The sequence below is a fragment of the Apteryx mantelli genome, chromosome 4 (assembly GCF_036417845.1).
Source record: "Apteryx mantelli isolate bAptMan1 chromosome 4, bAptMan1.hap1, whole genome shotgun sequence".
NCBI classification, from domain to species: domain Eukaryota; kingdom Metazoa; phylum Chordata; class Aves; order Apterygiformes; family Apterygidae; genus Apteryx; species Apteryx mantelli.
In genome coordinates this window covers 30270865-30291722 of record NC_089981.1, presented here as the reverse complement: position 1 = coordinate 30291722, position 20858 = coordinate 30270865, and the positions used below count along the sequence as shown (strand labels likewise).

At 37.1% G+C, this 20858-nt stretch overlaps 1 long non-coding RNA gene across 5 annotated transcripts in view; it reads right to left on the bottom strand.

The window, feature by feature from the left end:
* Nucleotides 1-20858, bottom strand: part of LOC106497093 (uncharacterized) — a 124416-nt gene that overhangs the window by 90192 nt on the left and 13366 nt on the right. Inside the window, exon 2 of one of the 5 annotated variants that reach the window (XR_001294749.2) lies at nucleotides 3785-3880. The exons of the other annotated variants lie outside the window; for them this stretch is intronic. This is a non-coding gene — a long non-coding RNA (uncharacterized lncRNA). The remainder of the gene's footprint in view (nucleotides 1-3784; nucleotides 3881-20858) is intronic. 5 annotated transcript variants of the gene reach the window in all.

Genomic DNA, 20858 nt, shown 5'->3' with positions numbered 1-20858 from the left:
GGAGAAGAGAGGAGAAGAGAGGAGAAGAGAGGAGAAGAGAGGAGAAGAGAGGAGAAGAGAGGAGAAGAGAGGAGAAGAGAGGAGAAGAGAGGAGAAGAGAGGAGAAGAGAGGAGAAGAGAGGAGAAGAGAGGAGAAGAGAGGAGAAGAGAGGAGAAGAGAGGAGAAGAGAGGAGAAGAGAGGAGAAGAGAGGAGAAGAGAGGAGAAGAGAGGAGAAGAGAGGAGAAGAGAGGAGAAGAGAGGAGAAGAGAGGAGAAGAGAGGAGAAGAGAGGAGAAGAGAGGAGAAGAGAGGAGAAGAGAGGAGAAGAGAGGAGAAGAGAGGAGAAGAGAGGAGAAGAGAGGAGAAGAGAGGAGAAGAGAGGAGAAGAGAGGAGAAGAGAGGAGAAGAGAGGAGAAGAGAGGAGAAGAGAGGAGAAGAGAGGAGAAGAGAGGAGAAGAGAGGAGAAGAGAGGAGAAGAGAGGAGAAGAGAGGAGAAGAGAGGAGAAGAGAGGAGAAGAGAGGAGAAGAGAGGAGAAGAGAGGAGAAGAGAGGAGAAGAGAGGAGAAGAGAGGAGAAGAGAGGAGAAGAGAGGAGAAGAGAGGAGAAGAGAGGAGAAGAGAGGAGAAGAGAGGAGAAGAGAGGAGAAGAGAGGAGAAGAGAGGAGAAGAGAGGAGAAGAGAGGAGAAGAGAGGAGAAGAGAGGAGAAGAGAGGAGAAGAGAGGAGAAGAGAGGAGAAGAGAGGAGAAGAGAGGAGAAGAGAGGAGAAGAGAGGAGAAGAGAGGAGAAGAGAGGAGAAGAGAGGAGAAGAGAGGAGAAGAGAGGAGAAGAGAGGAGAAGAGAGGAGAAGAGAGGAGAAGAGAGGAGAAGAGAGGAGAAGAGAGGAGAAGAGAGGAGAAGAGAGGAGAAGAGAGGAGAAGAGAGGAGAAGAGAGGAGAAGAGAGGAGAAGAGAGGAGAAGAGGAAAGGAAAGGAAAGGATCATTATGTAAATAATAAAATCTTTTCTCTCAGCACACAACAGCTGGCATGATAGCTTGTGCCTAATAATACCAAGGAAAAGGCATCTTGAAAAAACAAAAGTGCAAAGTAAAGCAAGAACAAACGGGTTTCTGCTGTTCTTCTGGTAGGAGTAGCTAACAAACTGGACATTCACAGGCTGCCATTCAGACTGTTAGTGAAACTGGCTAATAGGAGGAATTAGCTGATAGGAAGAAGGTCAGTAGTAGTGGTGAAGCACAGCTTTGCCTCAGCAGTACTCACCAACGAACACCTACTTTTTCTACCATGCTTTGCTGACTCCGCAAACAGAGTGTTGGGTTTTTGTTTTCCTCCTTTCTGTAGAGTACATCTGCTCTGACTGAAAAACTCCTACTTGCTTCAAGGACAGCAAACTCATATTGAAGCTCTGTGCTTTAGAAAGGCTTGTTTCTATATCAGATAGCTAAGGGCTGAATCTCATCAACTCTGAGTAGCTGATTGTGAAAACTATGTAAATACGTACTTGAACTGCTTGAGTTGTTAGTAGAGAAGGTTAATTCAGTGTAATCACTTTTCTGAGAATAACCTGAGCCCCAACAGTCCTTTCATATACATTAAAAACAATTGCAGTAGCCACACTTCAGGAAACATGGTTTCATCCCCAGCACAGAATAGCAAAAACTTCCAATTACCTGAAACAAGTAAACAAATGACTGTTTGTGGAGCTTTGCAATAGAATCTATTTTAGTTCTCACCTATGTCAGGTCTGAGGTCTCAGTAAAGTGTAACACTTTAAATACTTCTATATGAATACAACACAGGGGACAGTCCAGTGAACTTGCTGCACTGTAACAACCTAACAATTGCATGCATCAATAGCACTAACATTTCTGATCCAAGATCCAGCATCCCACTCCTGAAGGAAAGCAAAGATGGATATCTGGTTGCAGCAAGAGCACTGGACTATCTGACATCAGGACTGTGTGAACAGAAGGAAAATCCTCCAGAATGTTCCCACTGGCCCTATTACTGCAGCAGCCAAACTGCATGGAAGTGTTAATGAAAAGGCTTAGGTAAAATTCACCAGGTACAACTCAGGGATAATAATAAATAGTAACAATACATCAGTAAATCTCAGAACACTTTAGAAGAGAGCTATCATTCCCACTTGCAGCTAGAGAAACAAAAAGAATGGTAACAGCTAGTTCTGGAGCAGTAAGAGCTAGTTTCAGCAGGTCAAAGGAATAGGTCAAAATTAAACCCATGTCCTCTTATCTGTGTTTGAAGTATTTGTTCCAAGCTCTAAATGGGCCTAACCAAGAGCTTATTGAAATGAACTGCAAAGTCTCAGAGAGCCAGTGGAGCTTTGTAGCAAATTTTACACACAGATCCGGATTCAAGAAAGCACCTAAGTACACACTCAAGAGAAAGCACTTCTTGAATCAGGGCTCCAATCAAAAAAAAAGAGCTAACACTAGAAATAAAGTTCTCTGTTCTGACAGAGAATCCAAACATCCATTTGATAACTGCCAATCACCTTTGTAAAAGCTTTTATCATCTGTGAATGACAATACTCAGGCACTTGAGAAACACAAACTGTGAACATTTTGGAGTGAGGTTATTTAGTTATAGCAAATATAACCGAGGGAAACATAAATTTTACCACGCTTTCATCTGTTCACACAGCACCTGGTCTCTGGTCTCTCTATAGGCTTTCTTCTTCCAAGATTTTGAACGCGTTCAGTGTCTACTAAAGTCAGTAGGGGTGGAGAATGTCTGTGCTCTCCCAGGAATGTGATCTGTACGGTTTGCAAAATCTGTGTTTATCCTTTAAATAATAAAGGCTCTATGTAAAACATATTCCTAATAATACACAAGAGTGATTTAATTACAAGCAAAACATAAAAAAGGAACTGGAGATAATTCTAATTTCTTAGCTCACTACCTTGTCCTACAACACTTCATCCCACATTCAATCACATAACCTAAATATTTAACTAAACCCTAACCAGAACTATGATTTGGAAACTGCTGGCGTCAGTGATTTTAGACTGTAACTCACAGCAAATGACTTTTTCCATTAAACACTCTTGTTCAATAAAATGAAATTACTGAGCAAGTGAGACAGAAGCTTCCTTTCCCCTTGTTTTCTATTAGAAAACAACCAGCTTAATAGAGAAAATATCAATACTACATTATCTACTTGACAGGAACGGCAGGAAGAACACATGCAATGCAAGTCCTGAAAACTCCCTGACTTGCAGAGTGTATGCTTCATTCCATTTTGGACCCAGTTATCACTGACCCTCTTTAGCCATCTCTTATTACTCCACTGTTGATGACTGTCTGTTAATGACATTCTAGTATGTGCTAAATCATGAAACTGAGATTAAAAAATAAAATTTACATATATAAAACAGAGACCCAACACCATACCAGTCTTCTATAACTACTGGTTTTTCAGGACCCCTTTGTGCTAATGCTAAAGATCTTATTCTCCTTTGAGTAGTTTGGAATATTGTGACACTACAATACCTAGGAAGTGAGTGAGTCCCAGAGCTATATTAGGAAAAGTATTGCCTTTGGTAGGATTGTAAAATAAACAGGATTCCAAGTTCTCTTTAAAGCTTTTACAGAGACTTAAATACATACTTTAAATGGCAGCTAGGAGCAAGGGAATTGGTAAGAAAAATTAGACTGTTTTGAGTGACTGGTATAAATCAATCTTAGTGCCATTCATTGCTCTTCTCAAGTGGAAATACAGTCTGTGTTAATGAGAGATCCATTGGAGGGCACCAGATGAACTAATGGAAAACAAACAAGACTACCTGCAGTCTCCAAGTCCACAGTCCTTTTTCACATTCCTCATGTCCTCTCTATTCAATGGGACTGGTCACACAATGTTTTTTAGGAAGATGTCCTAGCTGTGGAATGAAATAGCAGGATTTTCAGGTTAAAGCTTTTCAGAACATCTTTATGATTTTTGAAAGTGTTAACAAGAATTTTTCTAAGGTTTTTTCTTTTTACTAAGAAAATTGTGTCATTTTACTGTGCAGGTGTTAGTAGCTCCAGTTAAGATATACTGCTTCATTTTCTGAACAGAAAAACAATTTTAAAGATTAATTATCTACCTGCCTGTATTTTCAGATGACCACAAAGAGTAGTCAATAATTTCACTACACAGCTTGTCATTTGGACATGGTAACATTTAGCTGCTTAGGAAGATAGTTACCAAAATCCACGAGCAGTGGAATGCCATAGAAGTCAAGAGGTCTCAGACCTACTGAGACTAAGCTAGTTAAAATGCTGCTCTTGCTCACCACAGGAAAAAGCACTATTCAGATTTTTAGTAGATAAGATTTTTTACAGATATTTAAAATCACTTATTCCTACACTGAAATGCAAATTGCAATATGTAACTCTTGGCGCCAGGTTACAATAATCTTCTCAAAAATGTGCACTGCAGATTGCAAATGTTTATTATGCATGGTCCAATTTTGAAGAACCAGGCACTTATTAGCACTGGATCTTTTAAGCTGCACTTCAATCTTCTGCTGTTGGAATTCCTTGAAAGGTTTGCAAATAGTTATGTGATTTACTGTTGATTTTTTACTTGTTTAGTGCTAAAAGAGATCCGAGTGCTTTGCAAACAAACACACACAAACAATCCCATGAGAGCTTATAACTTAAGTACAAATACAGAGCAATAAATACAAGGATCAAATGATAGATCACAGGAAATACTATTCCTATTGTGTTAGTCGTAAGTTCAAAATTACTAATGGGTCCCACATACTGATTAAGGTGCCTCTGAAGTAGACAACACGCTTTGCAACACTAGGCAACGTACTATGCAGGACAGCAGGTACCTAAGGAATCTTAGTGGTGAGAATGAAAGAGAGGGATAACAGTGATGTCACGCAGTTAGTTTGCTAATCAAACTCACAACTTGTTCCATGTATCTTTTGAGTTTATCATTCCTTGGAAATTTGATTAAAAACATCAAATGCAAAAAGCTCTCAGAGAAGCTCATAAATATGAAATTAACATTCTTGATAATGTTCTTCTTTTAATTCCCTCCCATTTAAAACCCAAATTCTGAACACGTTTCAAGGAAAAAATTACATGTTCAGAGGTTTCTCTTCTCCTGAAACAATGCAGACAGTACTCTTAAGACTTCCACTTCACCTTTTTGTGAACAATTTATTGTAAAGTCACAGAAATTGGACAATTCCTTCCTGAAGCTAATAAACTATACCCTTCCTCACGGCAATTCCATATTGGGTTTTCATGCCAGCGGAGCCCTGAACAACGTCATGCTGTGCATTGTTTTATAGGTATCAGGTATGTTTCACAGCTGGGTGATTTCACAGCTCAGGGAAGCACTCAGCCAGATTATAGATCTGAGTTACACTCCAGGCTGTCTCAGGTGTCCAGGTGGATTCTGAAAATGTACTGGACCACATAGTTAATTCTTAATACTCATTGCAAGCAATTATTCAACCAGAGATTTCCAGTAACAATACTGAGAATTACTAATCTAACTAAAGTGCTGATAATTTTGCCATCTGAGTTTCTCTGTTAAAATAGAAATAATAATTCTTTCTGCTTCTCATCTTTAGTCTCTCTTGTATATTTACATGATAACCTCTTCTGGGAAAAGACTTTTCTCTGTGCGTATCAAATGTGTGTGCAGTCACCAATACAATCAGTTTTGATCCTACTGCCTTCAAGCATAACTGCAGAGCAAATACATAATAAAATGGAACCACCTGTTTTGCCCAAAAATTAAAAACATTTAAGAAGTTCCACACATCTGTTCATAGTGTTCTTGTAGTTTCAGCTATAAACTGCTACTGAATTCTTTCAGTACAAATATTTGTTGTAGATCTAATGCCAATGTGCTTAATTTATAATAAAATATTGTAAATTGGTTAAGTACAATAATATTCATATAAACAGGTAAAAGGCATCAACTGTTGTGACTTTTCAGATTCATTTGGTGATGATCATATTAGCCTTTAAGATTTTTCATGACAGTTTTTCAGGATCTAAACTAATCCTCATGTTCACCATAGTAAATGGCCTGTTTTCTTTGTTTACTTCTTCACTCACCTTTAAATAAATTGGTCAATATTGCAACTCTCAGTGACTCCAACAAGGAGTGATGGGTGGTACTCTAAGAAAATCAGAACAAAGATCTGACAACTTCTGCATCCAACTATCAAGACATTCACAAACACTTGTGGGAATACTGACCTCAAAAACTTAGCTTATTGAAAAATGTGTTGCCTTTTTTCTTTTTTTTTTTAACTCAAAAATGACTGGAGATTTACTATTAAAATTACGGAATAGATATTGATCAATCATGGGCAAAATACTGCTCTTGGTTATCAAAAAAATTCAACACCTAATGACTTCTGATAGGCCCTGATGCTGCAAATGTAATTAATTTCAGCAGTTCACACGCACATTGCACTACATTACATCTCTACAAAGGAGATTATTATCACTTTCATCTCAAGTAAGAATAATTTTAAAGAAACATTTTAATAACTTAAGAGTCAATCTTCAGTCTACTTTTAATCTTAGCAACCTTCCCTATACCTCATTTACTTACAATTTTCCTCTAATCTGCTTCTGAACTCACAACTGACTTTTGTCAAAAGTACTACCCAAAGTTTTCAAATCTTTTTATTTTGTATGCTTCCTATACACCTTTAGGAATAGTTATCAATTAATAACACATAAAGAATGAGACCTTTCTTTTTATGTAAGGAGATGGAAAGTAATTCCAGTTGCTAAAAAAAAGAAGTAAAGATTGAGATAACTCCCTAGAGATAAAGAAGAGAATACCAGGAATATCACTAGATGCAGTAGTGGGAGTAGAATAAGTCTTCATGTAATGTCTATACTAGTGAATCAAATCCAAGTGCCAGTCCTCAGAAATGAAGTGCTGTGCTACAGGTGTTTCATAATTGGATGAGCAGACCCTGTGCAAGACTGTCTAAAGGATTCATAATAATTTTTAATGTATATGACTAATGAAATTAATAAAATGTATGCACTTGCTTTCAGGCTCAAATAACTAAACATTACAGACTGAAGGCATCCCAGCATGCCTCCTTCCAGAATGTCTTCTCTCCATGAAACCCAGTCTCCAAAAAACAGCTGTCTTAGAATCCACTCTCATGAGATTTCAAACTAAGAAGTCCTCTGACTTTCAGTACAGTCCCTTTCCAAAAAACAATGCTGCAATACAGAACCTTGGCATGGCAAAACTAACAGTCCCATAGATTTTTCAAGGCTGTTAACTTACTCCCTCAAAAAAGTAAGTAACTGGAAAACTTTCCATAAAAATAATAAAATATTACAGTATTTTATGTAATGTAATAGAATAGAATAAAGTAAAATATCGAAACTTCCACATTTGAATTAATTACAATGACAGCTAATGAGACACCAAAAGGAAAAGGATGCTAAAACCTAACCTGGAACAGTGTGTGATATCTCTGGGCTCAATTATAATTCCATCAGTGAGCAAGCTTCTTTCTGCATGCTAAAATAATGCAAACAAAAAGATTAAAGCAATAATGATTCTAGGAAAGGTGGGGCAAAGAATTATATCTTGAGATAAAATTGTGAGCTCAGATCCCAAGCTCAGCTTCTATTTGGATGTATTAATGGTACTTTATGCAGTACTCACCCTATTTTTTCTAAACTATTTAGCTTAGTGAATAGATCAGCTCTGTTTATTTCATTATTCTCCTTGGCATGATTAAAAATATTTAAAGAAATTCAAACACCTTATGCACCATAAAACCACTGAATATACTCAAAATATTACTCTGGAAGGGAAGGATCTTATATTGAGAGAAAGTGGTGGGCTTTTTGACACAGGTGTTTTTTCTTTTTTGGGGTGACAGTCAGAAGCAAAACATGTGACTGCAGCTTCATTGCCTGCTAATCTCCACAGCCTTCCTTAGAGTTTCAGCATTTTGCCATTTGGCTGGCACTTGAAATCACTATTTATTTTCTTTGTTTTGTTTTTTGTGTGTGGGAATAAAAGAAGTAGTGCCTGAATATGTTGCCAACTTTGATGAAGTATTATCTTTTCTCCCTAAGCAGTAATATGTATTTTAAATGGACGCATGAATAGAAAAAAAGATATGAAAATGTTTATAAAGACATAGAGTGGAATAGGAAATGTTTTAGTTTCATTTTTTCACCATTTTCCTATATTTAGAATGAACTTAATTACTTATTCCTCTGAAAGCTTCTACCTCTTCCTTAGCATTCTCTGCAGTCTGTTCAGACAGAGTTGAGATTTCCAAGTGAAAGAATATCATCAAAGACAATACAGACCAGTTGACAGCTTATTTTGGCTAACGTGAGAAATGAATAAATGCTTACCAACTGGCATTGGGAAATCAGGTGATTTTATTCCAAAAATGATCATGTATTCAAACCACAATTCACTTCCACAGTTCATATGTGAGATGGCCCATCCTGTTTCAATGTTTTGGTTCATTAGCAAACTATTTCTGTCACCTTTAATTTTTTCATCAGCTTGTTGCCACATCACAGCTCTGCTATCCTCTCTCCTTATACAAACAAGAGCAGACTGCAGAATTCAGAAAATTCTCCTTGAAGTCAGCAGTTGTTTTGTAGAATGTGGCTTCCTTTGGGGAAAGCCCTCTCAAAGCAGCTACAACAGAGCCCCATTGTGAAGGAAGCGAGTAGAACTGAGGGCATCTCTCGCACCATCTCTGAAATCACAGTCTGTCCAATAAAGCCAGCCCTCTCAACAAACACCAACGAGGAACCCTCTGCATAGGCTGTGGTCTGGTTTGTCCACCACATTATTCATGCACTGGATGCTGGCCAGAATTCATCTGATGCCTACAAATGTTATTAGGATGTTTTGCCCGGCATACATATCTACAGAACGTAGCTTCTGGGGGTACAGCCATCTGCATATGGAAGATATATCCTACTAGTTGAATAGGATAGGCAAAGAAAATTCATTAAGAATCGTCTCTCTAGGGCACCCTTATTAGAGCAGTGAGGATGAAGTCTCCTTTTCTATGAAAAAAGTAATCCAGTTCTTGATACTGCCATGATTTGATGATGCTATTTATACTTTAATTGGAAGTCCAACTCAAGTGACTGCTTTCTAGTATTCTGATATGTGTCTATGCCACTAGTAAGAACCTTAAAAATACAAGTCCAGGGGAATAAACTCTGTTGAAAACATACCACTAATGTAGTATGCCTGGTAGAAGGCATATCTCTTATAACAGAAGAGCCTTATAAAAGATTTAGTTCTGCTGAAGATCCTGTGTCCAGCTTCTTCAGTCTCTCCTGGCTAGAACCAGCCCTACTTAGCTTGGTACAGTACATACACTCTGCACATTAACCACATACAGGTCTTGTAGATATAAAGTGCAACAGAGAAAGCAGAATCAGCAGTTCAAAGATTCTGACATTTTATTTAGAAAGCAAAGCAATGGAGTGAAATGATGGTCAGGGGAATATGGAGGCGGCAAATTACAAGATCTGAAGTGGCAAATGAGATGGCAAATGAGACAGAAGAGAAGCAGGAGACTGACAGATGTGCTACAGCTGGGGTGAAAAAAACATGTTTTCTGGGAACACCATGCTGAGTTGTTGCCAAACGTACTGAAGGGAGCTAAATATTTAGGGCTCGATCCCATGAACGAGTCCAATATCTACACATTCAGAGCGGGAATAGGGAGTCAGAACATCTCCAGTGTAATGACAACAGCAGGAAGACTTACTGTCCAGAAAGCTAAAAACCATCCTATGGAGCTCAGAGGAAATTCCTGATTGGCAGCACTGAAGCCTGAATCCATTCTCCTCTGAACAGATGCAGCAAGAGCAGCACAGTGTAGGCTTTCCCTGATGGTTCTGCTAAGGCACCTCTGCTCTGACCTGCTGAATAAAAGCTAGTGCGTGAGCCAGCTTTAGGACTCTTTAACCCTGGATCTGTCCACACTGCAATGTAGAGGTAAGACTGCAGTTCCTGCAAACGTATCCAAGATCTCTTAGAATGAGCTAGTTTAAGTGATTATAAAAGTGCCACTGTGGCAACACAGTCTTCCACATGGAATGCACAAAACATTTATGTAGCCATTGCAAATGTTTAAAAGTGCTTGAAAATGATCAAAACTTGTACTATTAGATAGCCCTAGTGCCACTGGTAGTCTTAGACACATCTTTGCAAGTAGCAGAAGCATCTCAGGATTTTGGTGTACACATGCCCACAATAACAACAGATACTGTGCATCTATATTAATGTTTTAGTTCAGAACAGTAATATGCTTTTGAAGCAAGTATCACAACTATCACCACTTAGGGTGCTTTAGTTTGCATTGTGGAGCAGTCCTCGAGCTCACAAACTGGATTTCCTTCACATTAAAATAAACTGGAAGATGTTTCAAAAGATCACCTAATACATTATAGCAGCAAACAGGCATTCAGCCACTGTGACAAGACTGAAGCTATCAGATGTTAAAAAGCCCTAAAATTTATATAGTAGGATGTCAGGTCTTCAGCTCTGTTTTGCTCTACAGATCTGCTTGTTTGGGTTGAAACCACTTGCTAACGTAGACAAATATAGAGAATGGAGGACAGGCACTCAGCTGTCATCAGGATTCTGCTCATTAAATGAGTAGCGCTTACAAATCACCATTTTTTCCACGTATTCCTCTCTGTGCTCATTCTCTTAAGAAGAAAGAAAAAACAATCCAGACATCCAAGTCCAAAAGTTACAAGAACCACTACAAATCAAGAACGGAAATGTGAAGATCTCAAGAACTGTCATTCCTCTCTGCACTGCCTTCCTTCCTCTCAGGCTCTGCAATTAAAAACCTTTTTGTTTCTAAAAGGAGGAGCTGAGTTTTGTTTTCTCAAATAAAAGAACAAAGTACAAACACTGTCGCACTGCAAGCAAAGACAGTGCAGAAGCACTCAGAAAACAAATGAAATATATGAACACAATATATTTACAATACCTGAGAGGAAACATTTGTAGAATTGAGAAAAATAAAATCATGTATCCTAGATAAACATAAGAAATCAATGGTGGTGACTAACTCATTATGACACTACCTGCAGTAGCAAAATTTTTATTGCATCGTCAAATACAAAATTGGAGAACTGCCCAGGATATTCCAATTTCAGTACATACTAGCTAAAACTCAGACTCATTAAGGAATAGAAAGTAGCAGTGTAAGGGAAGAAAGATATTAATAAAAAATGACATACGTAAATTAGCAACTTCATTGGAGAATTTGGATTAAGGTTACAGATTGAACAGTGGGAAACAAAGATAATGGAAATGGCTATAGATCTCTAGGGCATGATGAAAAAGGAAATCTGCCAATATTTATGCAGCTGGCAGAGTCTTTCAAAGATGTATCATTGATCATACAGGATTTCAATTACACTGAAATGGACATTACAGAGAATTGTGGAATATCTTAGGTTGCACAAGAAAGTACTGAGAGCACATTAGCAAAAATGAAAGAACAGAGTTTGTTTGCCTTTCAAATACACAATCAGAAATAATGATTGAAAAACAGACGTTCAACTATGGGAAACACTCCAAAAAAAAAAAAAAATGTAAGCAAGAGAAGTGTGATGTCCCCTCCACAAGGAATACTTGCAAGTAACAATACTTGCTAGTTACAGCTTCATAGCTTCTCTGCTTGTCTTTAGCATCTTTCCCTCCTCTAATGTCAGCTCCTTCAGTGGGGAAGTCCAACAGCTGCTAGTTCTTCATTTTCACAAGTATAATTTTCAAGAGCACCAAAGTGATTTGCAATCCTATGAATCAATTTTAAAAAGGGAGTTAGGAGCCTAGAAGCCTAGATCGATTAGGTTTTAAGTCACGCTGAAACATGAAAATAGGCTCTAAATCATTTTGATGCATTTTGATAATTTGCTCAAGGTCTACCTATTCGGGGAAGAAACAAGCTCCTGCTTCCTCGCTCTAGTCAAGCTTCCTTTCCCGACTATATAGATGCATCTCCCATGAAGGAAGAATATCAGTTTTGCAGATAAGGATAAGTGAAGAAACAGAGTTATTGAGTATTTTGAAAAGTTATTTTTCTCACATTTTATAGTGATCTCACCTTAAATGTGTATTCCTTTAGCAACTTTTGGTCCTTATCTATATTATAAATAGGGTGTCCAATCTTGGGAAATGCTAACTATGTCCTAGTATGTCTTGTACCTTCATTCCAAGCCCCTTCTGTTTTGATTCAAAATAGTGAAAATGCTCAAGGAAATGGGAGAGAGTCAGAATCTTCTGTTTTGGGTGTCTCTTGTGAACTAAGAACATGCACTAAGTAAAACAACGTCCAGGTAGATACACAAACTTCCCATGGACCTTCTCGGCACTTTTGTTTGCCAGAGTCATGTCCTACCCGGAGTACACTGCTGAGCAGCACCAAACATTATAATGCAGTGTACATTCTTACCAGTTTTACTATACACCTGTAAATTACAGTGTGATGAGCTACCTTGACCTGTGAAAAGGAGCATAAAAATGATGTTCATGTGATATATCTGAAGTAAAAGATCACCAGTTCAACCTTTAATTGATTTTTTAAATAAGAGTTGGAAAGAAATTGCTGAAACAGCATTCCAGCAGAAAAAACTTGTAAAAGTTTGAATTACCACTCGACTATTGCTGTCCATGCTTTTTCCTCCCTTCTTGAAATTGTCATCTGCTGAAGAACTCTCAACTGCTCTCACCTACATTCAGAACTAAAGCTGGTGCTAGATACTTGTTCTACTTCAAATGTAGCAAGAACCTGACTGGTATTCTATTAGACTTTGAATACAGCCCCTGATTCATCTTTTTTTGCTGGGTATCCCAGCTTCAGCTATGCCTCAGGATCCAGCCATAGCTGGGTGAGTTGGGGAAGCAACTAAGATGACTCTGAAGAGTCATCTGTACCAGTCCATTATCACTGCAAAAATAGAGAACGATCATTTAAAAACATACATTCCTCACCAAGCAATAATCTAAATGGCAAGCGAAATTAGTATTTTATCATACACAATCATGGCTTTAAAAATCCACACTTTCCAAATAAAAGTTTTATACTGAAGAAAAAAAAATCCTACTATCTACAGTAACTTTCAATTCTCATTTTGGTAGTCCCAAGAGGCCTGACAGAGCTGGAATCTTTTTTTGCTGAGTTCCTTACTGAGTGAAAGACAGATTAAAAGAGTAAAAGCCAACCCCGAAAGGTTTTTTTGTGTGAAAGGAAATGACAGACTCATGAAAATGCAACGCAACATACAAGAGACCAGCACTGGCAATGGAAGACACACAACACAATTTGCACAAAGTTCCTCACTAAATGTTCACCGGGTTTCTGGGTTAGATACAGGCTGTATTCCACAAAGGAGCATGATATACATGACTCAGCATGAAATTGCTTTTCACTTTTATGTATGTATCAAAAATATACATGATGGATTTTTATTATCTGTTTCCATTCATATTGTTCAAACTGCCAAACATACTACTGCAGTCAATAATACCGTATTATTTCAATCTCATGAGGAAGCCAAGCGTATATTATTTATCAAAGTGGAACTGCTCTTCTGAAAATGAAGCAGACCTCTGAGTGCTGAGAAACAGAAATATCTAAAACATGTTTGGAGGGTAAAAGACTAGAGAGAGCAGCATCTGCCCCATCTCTTGCTGAATTGATATGAACTTTGCCAAAACATAACCATTTCTGTTGCCTTCTTTCTCAGGAAGCAATACTTACAGATCTTATTTCCTAGGCTTTAAAAGTACTTTGTCAATCTCCCTCGAAGATCAAGGCTTAGATTTGAAAAATGCAAGGTCTGAGGTTTGATTTTTGTGAAAAACGTTCCCCTCTGAAAAAACAGAGTTTTCTATCCTTCCCTGATTATCTGTGTAACTGCAGTCAGGATTTCACCCATCTTTTTCCAGATATTTGGATAGATTTCAAGGAAGAAAATAAAGACTCTTAGAACGAATGAAGCATGTAGCAACACAACACAGCGGCAACTTCCTCTCTTTAGTTGTAGCACAAAAAAAATGGTGCCATATTAAGAGGGTATGCAAAAGTATTAGTTGATATGTTTCATCTTTTACTACTGTGCAAATAAGGTATGCCAGAAATACATTCATATTCTTACTCCTGCAGGCTGATCTGAAACAAGTTCTCTTTATTTAATCCAAAAAAACAGGTAGTAAAATTTGTTTTAAATTGAATATTGCTATTAAGCCAGTAACATAAGGTAAGAATATTGTGGTGTTGAGATCTTATGAATATGTTACAGAGCTTTGTATAATGCTGATTAATTGAATCTTTCATGTGGTATCCCCTGCACCTGGATATATTTGAGAGTTTAGCTACTTTAAATAAGGAATGAGATTCTATTTGGTATCATATTCCACAGAGGTTCCTCTAAATGATGAAAAGTAGGTCTGTTTCTGCAGTGATATAAACCTATGAGTGACTGTTAAGATACTTCTCAGATACTAAATATGGTCCCTTCAAGAGTAACATTGATTTACAGAAAATCCTAGAGATTTGAGAAAGTATTAAGAATTAATCAATAGTTTATTTTCAGGCCCTGTAACATTTAACCTAGTAAAATACTGTCTGAAGTTAAATGCGACCTTTGAAATAAGATAACAGGTGGAAGAAAGAACTCTCAATGAATGATACCACTTAATGTCAGCTGTACTTAAAACATATTACATTTTTTTATTAGCTGTTTTATTCCATAGTTCAGATCAGTAAGTCAAAGCTTGAAAACACTGTAGCACAGGAAGACAGTGACATGGTACTGAAAGAAATGTGCCAAGACTGAAATAGCCGACATTGTGGAAGCTCTTAGAAGTATGTGGCAAGTGACTGGTTGCCTGCTCTGAAAATCTAGAGTTCAAGAACTAGCTTTTACAGAACCTCAGTTCTCTCTTTCTACTATGCAGAAACAGAAATTAGTAGGAGCAGTTCCTGGGCACATGCTGGAGTATACAGGATTTAAATGTTTAAGTGCTGAATAACTGACTGAACAAATGGTGTGTGGTAAGGCAGTGTGTCCTTAGAGAAAAAAAATGATCAGGAATTACTTATAATTTTGGATGACTAACTTGAAACACTTTTAAGAGGGCTTGATTTCCAAAGGTAAATATGTAAGACTGTCTAATAAGATCATAGCTCTGTTCTGTGTTTCAGTATGAACAATCACAAACCAAAAAAACCAGTCATTTCTAAAAATGGAAATCTTGGCCAAGCTTTAAAGATGCAGGCCTCAAAAAGCATACTGTTTAAAACTTGTTGCTGTTCTTCCTAGCAAATGACCACTCTGTAGAGAGGCTTCATTTATACAGCACTTAGAGTGGAATTCCTATCCTCTAACCTTAGGCATCTGAGAGTCACACGTCAGTGTTTCTTCTATCATCAGTGAAGAGTGGTAAGTGCATCCAGAGGGCAATCCATCCCACAGATTCAGACTTTTCTTAGAATGAGACAGATTATTCTTTCTAAGTGCATCTCAACTAACTAGACAAATAACTGTAGATACAGAAGCAAAGGGTGTGTAAAAACAAGAGTACCTTTTATTAAACCAAGTGATACAGTTGAAAGAAAAGACAAGCTTTCTGGCACACAAATTCTTCACATTAAGTAAATAATTTCATCGTAAGTAAATAAAAGTATCATACAGTAAGAAAGAATAAAATCAAACAACAAAGTTGTCCAATAAATAAGCATTGAGAGAAAATTTAAATTAACTTCAAGCAACGCTTCCTCATTTGGTACTATCATTAATTACTTCATATTAGAAATAAGGGGGTTTTTTTTAGTAAGTCCTGAAAAATCATAAATCACAGAAGCACAAAATGTTTGTCATTTCTGAAACAATACATTGGCTTTCACTACTCAAAATTCATTAAAAAACTCCATCCTCTCCACTGATGGTTAAAAGATGCCTTGATCCCTTCAAGAAAGTGTTATCTCATTAATACCTGTGGCCATTTCACCTGAGTGTATCTGGCATAAATTTATGCTTGATAAGACTTACTTTATAAGACAAAACTTTTGCAAAATTATCTCCTTGAAGTTGGCATAAATGTGTGTAAGAGACATACTAGAAAACCAAGACAATGACAAAGAGCCTCTTGCTTTACTGTGTTGTTAACGCAGAGAAGAAATGAACACATGCAAAAAACCCCCTTGCAATAAAAGGGCTCTACAGCATGCATGACAAGGAGAGAAAAATCAGTACTGTAGTTCCTCTGGCCCCTTTCTTACTGGAAAAAAAAAAACAAAAAAGTCTGTTCTTTCTGTCCCCCTGGGACTTCATGGTTTTGGGCAGCAATACGTGGAGGAGAAACTGTGTTCTCTGGCCTGAATTCAGCCAGTTGTTCTCTACAGTTAGTGCCTCAAACCATTCTGCAGCCCCAGTTTCTTCAGTTAAAAGATCTTCCTCTAGGAACCTGCTTCCAGGATGGTTCATTAGCATAAAATTCATACCCCTAGAGGTCATTTGGAAAGAGTGGATACATTTTGTACAGATCTCAGTTACTGTAAAGATGACTGAAGAATATTGCCTGAGATATTGTTATTTAGTCACAAAGTTAACCACAACAGTTTGAAGGGAACACCAAGTGAACTGGGCATAATGCTGCTAACTGCTGCACAAACCAGCACCACAGTTTTTTCACTATGCCAGCACTAACTGCACTTAGTCAGCTTGGCAAGCAGGCTACCACTGAGGCAATACTATTAATAGGACTTGAAAGTTTATTTAGTGAGCTTGAATGCCACAACAATACAGAATGCCAAAACCTTGATACTGACCTTCCAGAGGCTAGTGGGGAAGGATGAGTGAGATGTTTTCAGATATCCCTCAATCACTGCTCATTTTCGCTTGTTTCCTGTTAACTCCTTAATGGGATTTTGTATGTTCAGTAAAGTAACGAGACTGCAGCATTAAAGATACACCAAGTATGTGATGGGAATCTCTGATGGCTTCGAAGAGAGACCCAAAGGTGAGGAGAAACTTAACTAGCATCAAGGTGTTCATCTGTGGGCTCTAAAAGACTGAAATTTTCTGGATGAGCTTGGGTCTGCATCTTGCAAATAGGGAAAATTCATCAAGTCTTGTGTTGATGATTAGTCATTAAGTGACACTGCTACCTGGTTCTATTCAACTACCACAAAAGACTTCTCTTCCTCTATACACAAATAATAAACACATGTTAGAACAACTGATTTCAGACTGAAGAAAATTATAAGAAAAACTACATTAGAAGAGTGCTACTGGACTGTAACAGCCTATCATAACTATTGCCATGAATACTATTTATTTTTACGTATCAGAAGAGCTCTTCAAACCTCAAGATATTTTTGAAAACAAAGATACCTTAGTTTCATCGCTGTGCACAAAATGCTAGGACAAACGAATAAACACAGTGAATGACATGCAAGTTCTCTTGTTTAGTGACTCAACTGTCCATTCTTAAAACTGCAATAACTATTAGGTGTGTACCATTGTCAGCTTTGTAGATTTTAGTCCTTTATTTCCCCAGATGCATTTTTTAATCTCCACCTAGTATCCTCATTGGTGTATTCTAAACAGAAATTAACAAATAAATGTTCGTACATCAAGATATAGCAGAATATAGGATTTGCTGAAAATATCTGCTTATGAAAATTCTCATAAGTCTAGTAGCACATTAACTGCCAAGCCACTTGACAAATCAAGAGGTATATTTATGGTTAGAGTAATCCATAAAAATGAGCAATAACCAAATCACAAGAATGTGACGCGTATGTAGAATATGATTTAAAGTGAATGGTTAGCTGATACCAGATGATTTAACAGCTTCCAGCTGTAAAGACATATCTGAAGGCATATGTTTATTAAATGTGCATGCTCCTTGGAAAATAACTCTTGTTTACAAGATTTTAGCACTGTAGGTATTTCACCATCTTTGAGTACAGTCCTTTTGTAAGGATACCTGATCCTATGGATAAGAAAAAAAACAGTAAATGGGATCTCTCTTGACTTCAGAAAAGTGCAGTCATACACAACACTCACATAAGCAAGCTAAGGAAATACAACTTACATTAAATGAATGTAGGCTGGCAAAGATCCTTGTGAAGAAATTTACTGCAAGAAAATTGTCAATTGTTTCTAGTCAAGTAGGGGAGGCCTATGAACCATGATCCTGTAGCAGTCTGTTCCAGGCCTTTTGCAATACACTGGATGGTATAATGTGCAGTATATTTATAAAATCCAGAGATGACCCCTTAGCTGGAGAATTTGCAAACATATTGGAGAACAGTCTTAGAACTCAAAATCATCAAGATAAACTGAAGATATGGACCGAAACGCATCAGGCTGAAAGGACACAGTAGAAGATTCCTGCACGTACTACATGACATAAAGATAATTAAAGGCAGAGAAACAAAAAAATAAAGTGGAGAGTATCTTCCTGGGCAGCAGTACAATAGCAGAGGATCCACAAACTGACTGATGTGCAGAGGCGTGTGTCATATGATATATTAACAGGATTGTTGTAAGTGAGAAACCAGCAGTAATTATTCACTCTGCTTCATGCTAGTGAAGTCTGGATACAAGTTAACAGGTTCAAGTTAACAAGTTAACAAATTTAACCTATAAAATGCAGAAGCAGCAGTTATCCAAAACTCACTAGGGACTTTGTTATTAAAATGGATTTTCTGGAAAAGGCAATATACAGGACACTATAGCAAATGGGCATCATTAACACAGCCAAACTTAAGGTAGACAAATAATTGTCATTTCCTTGAATACTACTGCTGTACACAGTCTAGGCAGGTCAGCTACAGGGCTATTATATGAATACATAGGCATTTTCCCAAATTACGCCAACTACTCAACTTTCATTTTTCATTTGGAGAACTATTCAACTTTGGTTTCCCTATAAAGCAAGCTTTGCATGATGTAGCAGTAGAATTTAGCATGTTTGCAGTCCTTTTTTTTCCCCAGATGTCCGCCACATCTCCATTATTTTCACCATATGTGAACTAAACCATCTTTCTTTTCCAATTTCTTTAACATGGTGAAAGCGTCCTCAGGTTAACTCTGTGATCTTCATTGTCCCTTGAGGAAGGGGTTTATTTAAAAGACCTATTTGTTTTTAGATTCATTCTTGGTTTTCTTATTTAATAATTAACCATCGAAGACTCACTGCATTTTTGCTACAGTTTAACAATTTAATCAGTTAAGCTAACAAATAATATAGCTGAGTAAGTTTTCACTAACAATCCCCTGAATAGAAACTAAAAACAAAACCAGTAAAAAACAGATATCCTCCACAGCTTTAACCAAAGAAAGAAGTATCATATTAATAAAATGCCACACTCCAGCAAAGAAATCTCAGTGTAGGAGTCATCGTTATCTCAAGCCTGCTTTGGACAGGAGTAGCATGTTATGGATCATCTCAATTTCAGAGTTAGGCTATTTCAGGAATAATACTAGCTATTATGCACATGCTATCCCTCCCTCATAAGGATCTCAGTGAAGAAAATTGGTTTAACTCTCAGATTTAAAGCTGGCAAAAGGCTTTAGTCTTGTAAGTTACAGTTACTAACTTCAGGGGCCTACCTAATTAAAAGTAGAATTAATGCTTTATTTGCCATACTTTTATAAAGGAGGCACTTCTTCCATACATTACTGTGGTGCTTTAGTTCATTTAACAGAGAATAGAAGTAAGATCTTGGCAGTATAAGAAAAAATTTCCTCATACTACATTTAAAACTACAAGGATTTTTAATTCATACACAAAACAGAAAAGTATCAGTCCTGAATAACTAGAACCAATTTGTAATGATCTGAAATACGACTGCAGCAAGGAAAGGCTCAAGCCCCTAACATGAAGCTCAAAACAGTAGCTTTGAAACAGTATGATGCTGCAGTTCATCAGAGGATAGTACATGATGTTGTTCATATTCCAACCCCATTTACCACTCATTACAATTCTTTAAAGTGCTTAACATAAGAAGGTAATTAATGAATTTTCACCAGTTTTTCATTGTTTAAATATTATATCATCATTGCACATTGAATATTTCCTGTTCAGGCTTTAAAGTCATACTTCTTGTGACAGAAATAGTCAATTAAAACTGCTGCAGCAGAAGTATTATTTAGGTGTATATGGCAATTCTGTTACTGGATGTAAACTGAAATGTTTCCAAAATTTAGAACTTGCTCACTCTCTCTCTCTTTTTTTTTTTTTTTTTTTTTTTTTTTAAGGACACATGGGTATGAAGTAGTTTCCCATATATAATATAGAGATCAAAATCAGCCATACATCTGGCTTCAAAGACAAATAAAAAAAATTTCAGCTAAATGCTTATTTTGAAGAATATTGTTTTTAATTTAATTGCACTCAGACTCCCATGGAATTTTTCACTTCATTTCCTTCAAAATGGAAGGATTTATGCCGGTGACACACAGCTTTCTGGGTTTTTTACACCCACTGTTAGTTGACGCTCCTGTTGAGAGAGATGTTCCAGTATCACTCTCTGGACTCTAGAACGCCTCAGTAATTTTATATTATGTTTTCTTCACATGTTAGCGTAAAATATTTAGAGCAGATAAGAACTTATAATTTGCCTCTTCCTGTAAGCATCAGATCCTTAGCTGGCAAAAACTTACTGATACATACCTTTTGAAATCTTGGCCCATAAAAACTTTGGGGTTTAACTGAGATTAGAGATTTGAAGTGATTTAATTAGTATTTTTCAACTTCATTTTTCAGTTATCTAGTAGATGTCACCCTAGTCACTAGCCTACTAGACCTCAATCCAGTCATTACTGGATTTC